Below are 4728 nucleotides of genomic sequence, written 5' to 3'. Positions count from 1 at the left end.
TCTTGTTGCATGGTAATAATTCGTGATTATCTTTTATAAAAATGCATATCTTGTTGTTTCAAAAGCATGAAGATTGGTGATTTGTGAAGTGTAGATTCTCTTGTTTTGCCATAATTGTACCTAAGGTAAGGATGATCTCACCCAAGGTTATTTTGAGAATAAGGGAGTTAGTTCAGTAGATTACCATGTTTAAGTCTTGGTTTGAGTATTGGGTTGTTGGTAGTTGAGTTTGTCAAGTCAAAACCTTGGAGAAATGAGAGTTATAGTTTCTGCAGAAAATCAGTTTAGTACCCTGAGGTTTAGAGTGAGTTTTGACCATGTCATTGGTGTGCACTTTGAGGCCCAAGCCACCAGAAGTTAGTATTGGGAGTATATAAAAGGTTTTAGGAGTTGGTTGGAGGTTTGCATGTCATTTGGTTAGGTGCACAAGTAGAATAACAAAATCTGTCCAGCAGGGGACAGTTTTGTTGCAACTTAGAAATAGGAAGATTAGACCATGTCATGGGTAGGACCTCATTAGGCCCAATTGGGCCTTAGTTAGAGGGAGTGTCAGAGAAGTTTTTCCAACCATAGTTCATAGGATATGAGTTAGAACCATGTGTCACAAGTTAATTCAACTCAGGGAATTTTCTGCCCAGAAAAATAGGGGAACCTTGGACTTTTAGCTTAGGCCCAAGAAGGCCCAAGCCAGGCCCTTGAGCCACATCAAGCTTGTGAGATGCCATTAGGTCAGGAGAGTCTTGTGTAAAAGTTTTGAAGGAAAACTTGTAGGTTAAGAGTGCCTAATACACTCAAGAAACTATAGTTGTCATTCTGAAATTTGCACCAGTGAGCACTTTCACTTATCACATAGTTTTAGAACACTTAGAAGCGAGTATTAGGTCGACCACCATAGTTGTTAGATGGTATATGGTCAGTAGAGAAAAAGGCACAAGTGAGGGTCAATAGGTTTTGGATAATTTAGGAAAGGCACATCGAGTTAGGGAGCCAAAATTTGAAGACTTTGTCTAGTTTAGCGACCAAGTGACTTTAGTGGTGAGTCGAGATCATCCAAGCCTAGTGTTGCATTATGGTATATATGGTATTATTTGGTGTTAATATATGATATGTGAATATGTGGCTATGTGTGTGTAATTGTAATTTAAAAGTGAATATAAATTAAGTGCATATAGGCCTAAGTGCCATTCGTGTTTAATTTCAAGTTGTAAATAGGTTAAGTTAGTGAGAATATATTATAATGAGGATTATTATTTATGTAGGATCTCGAGACAAGGGAAACTTGCCATAAAAGTCGAGTGAAGCTCCAGTTGCTCCTACCAGTCAGACCAGACCGGCCTATCTCAAGGCAAGTGATTCAACTTGACCTTCGTATTTACTATAAACAGTTCATATATATCGATGCAATTATCCTGAGTCATTTTGATATGATTAAATCAAGCGTATCTCTCGCTTATCTTTGAATTATATAGAAATGCCATGAACTCTCGAGTATGTATTGCAAGTAGTTCAAAAGTCTTTTCATGATAGTTAAATGCCATGATAAAATAAAGAGTTGTTATATTACTTGATTGATCCTCTTGATTAACATGCTGATGATTCCTAAGTATTGATATCTCATCCTGATACTTGAACCCCTATAGAACCTTACCTTGAACTCTGATAGTCAGAAACTTACCAACATGATTCCTAATTGATTGATACCCCTCTTTCTTATCCTAAAGCTTATCAATTCTGATATATCCTGAGCTAAAAATCATTTCTTCATACCTTAACACCCTTAGTATTCATGAAGCTTACATTTTTGATAATCCAGCACTTGAACCTTGATGAGAAACCATTGCTTTAAGCCTAATTTGGCACTTCCTTTCATGATATCCAATAGCCTCACTAAATTCCCTGGTCTAAACTTTGATACATGAAAACCATTCAGTTACCCTCACAGAGTTTAGTTTTGTGATTCATGGCTCTGAGAGTTAGCACCAATTCCCCGTGTTTCGAGTTGATCTATAATCCTTTGATAAAGTTATTTACTGTTAAAAGAGATTTTGTTACAATTCGGCATCAGCTTTTGAAATAAATAAAATATGGGTTTTCAGTCCCAAAAGGGGATAAATGTTTTCTTGAATAGTGGATCTGGACTGAGACGCGAGTCCTTTCCACACTTATATTAGGCTTAAAAGTTGCCTAGGGATTCCCGTTAATGTTTTAGAACCCAGCGAGGTTCGGGATTACTTCGCGGCTGATCACCGGCTGTAATCCGTAGCGTCATAAAATGATTTTGATTAAGACATGATTTTAAAATTGTTTTGATGCAAGCAAAATGATGCCATCTCACATAGTTTTATCTCTCGTTATCATTAGTTATGTCTTTCCATTTTCATTCTTAAAAGTATATCTCAATTTATGTTTTGTGTCGTACTGTTAGCACTTGTTGAGCATTCGGCTCACTCCTTGCTTTACCCTGATATTACAGCTAGCAGCTATGGTTAGATTCAAGCAGACTGCCCGTAAGACCTGTGATGCTGATGCTTATGTTCGAGCTCAGGTAGAATAAGTAATAATAGTTGTGTGAGGACTCGGTATTTGTAATCAGATGTAATAGTTGGTAGTGTTGGGCTGTTCCAAACCCTAAACTGTAAGATCTTGGATTTGGTTGTGTATTCTTCATTAAAATGATGTAATAGCTATATTAATTTTGCTGTTTAAGTTGGGGGTGTGACAGGTTTTGGTATCAGAGCTACGGTTTAGAGTCCCTGGACAGCCCAAATAGGTTATAGGATTTGTGTGTAGGTTATAGATATTATGCGAGAGAGTAGGTTAAATAAATTATTATTAATACTCCTCTTATTGGTTGTCAGCAAAGGGCGCATTCCTCGTCATCCTCTGGGTCGGACGACACTATTGCTTTCTCCGTGTATGCTGAGTTGAGGCGCGAGTTCGACATGCTTCAGGGCAAGTACGACCGACTGATAGACCGACTGAAGAACGTGTATCCGGACAGCCGAAACTACGAAGGGAAGCCCAAGGAGCAGATGACTGCGAGACTTGAGACCTTGGTTCAGTACGTCAACATTAAGCTTGAGGAGATGCCAGCACACCGGGACCGTACCAGCCAGTATGTCATTCAGATGGTGGCGGATGAGCTCCAGAGCATTGTGAAGACGCTTCGAGAGGAAAAGACTACCAAGCCCCGTTCAGATGGAGTGGAGCCTTAGTTCTTTCCATTTACCTTTCATGTTGTTGTACTATCAGACTCTATGGAATCCCCAGTTGTTTCCGTTTTTCTTTTAAATAAGCCTGTTATTCCTAGAAATAGACTATGTCCCAATCCTATGTATTGTGACCTTTAAAAATTTCAATAATTATGTTCTATTGTTCCATTTGCTCTCAACCGTTATTTTACGTTTTTATATGCATCACCATATCTGCTTAATTTGGAAACTTGACCCCATACGTAAATCAGAATGCCATGCGATACCCTCGAATCATTTTATCATTCATATCTATTTTGACACAACTCTTATTTCAGGATCATGCCTCCCAAAAAGAAGAACCCAACAACCACCTCCACCACAGACCCAAATATTCTTCGACTACTGGAAACTTTGCAACAGCAAACCAATGCTATAGCTCAACACCAACTAACTCTTCAACAACGAATTGAAAACCAAGATAACCGTGAGCCACACCAACCACCTGAACCACCAGTACCACCTAGATAAATTGTCACTTTCAAGGCTTTTCAGAATATGAATCCGCCTGTATTTCATGATACCACTGATCCAGTGATAGCTAACACATGGATCAAGGAGATGGAAAGGGCTTTTGAGTTGGTACAGTTAGGAGACGATCAGAAGACGCCGTATGCTACTTACTTCTTGAAGGAAGAAGTCATCTATTGGAGGGAATCAGTAAAGGATATGGAAGTCACTCAGCAGGTTTCTTGGGAGAGATTTAAGAAGTTATTTCTGGACAAGTATTACCCTAGGTACATGCAGAATCAGATGGAGCTAAAATTTCTAAAGTTGAAGCAAGGGAACATGACTGTATTGGAGTATGAGAAGAAGTTCACTGAGTTGTCAAGGTTTGTGACAAAGTATACCAGCACTGAGGAGGAAAAAGCAAAGAAATTTCAGCAAGGATTGGAGCCTTGGATCAGAGATAGGGTGGCTATGTTTGAGCTTGAAACTTATGCGGGAGTAGTACAGAAAGCTGCTTTGATTGAGAATAATGGGATGCAGTCAAGGAAATAGAGGGATAACAAGAAAAGGAAGGTTCCATTTTATGGAGAAAAGTCTGAAGCAGGAAGTTCACAAGATCGGAGTGTAAGGAGGATTGGTTTCCAGAAGGGCGGAAATTTTCAAAAGAAGGGAAATTTGGGCAAAAGGCAAGAATCAAAAGGGAACAACCAGGCAAGCCAAGGGCAAGTTGGAGAAAATAGGTTCCAGAGACTGGAATGCAAGCACTGTGGAAAAAGGCACCACGAAGTATGCAATAAGCTGAGCATGACCTGTTATAGGTGCAATCAGAAGGGACATTTGGCAAATGAGTGCAAGATGCCGAAGCCAGGAGTTACGTGCTACAAGTGTGGGAAGACTGGACACATAGCTAGGGAGTGCAAGGCAACCGGACCAGTCAAAGCTCTGATGAATGTGGCAAGTACCAGTGCAAGCGTGCCAGCTGAGGTATTGGCATTACCTCCACCACCCGCACCAACCCCGCAAGCAA

Source organism: Apium graveolens, chromosome 1 (assembly GCF_009905375.1).
Source record: "Apium graveolens cultivar Ventura chromosome 1, ASM990537v1, whole genome shotgun sequence".
In the NCBI taxonomy this organism is placed as follows: Eukaryota; Viridiplantae; Streptophyta; class Magnoliopsida; order Apiales; family Apiaceae; genus Apium; species Apium graveolens.
This window is presented reverse-complemented; position numbering follows the sequence as displayed.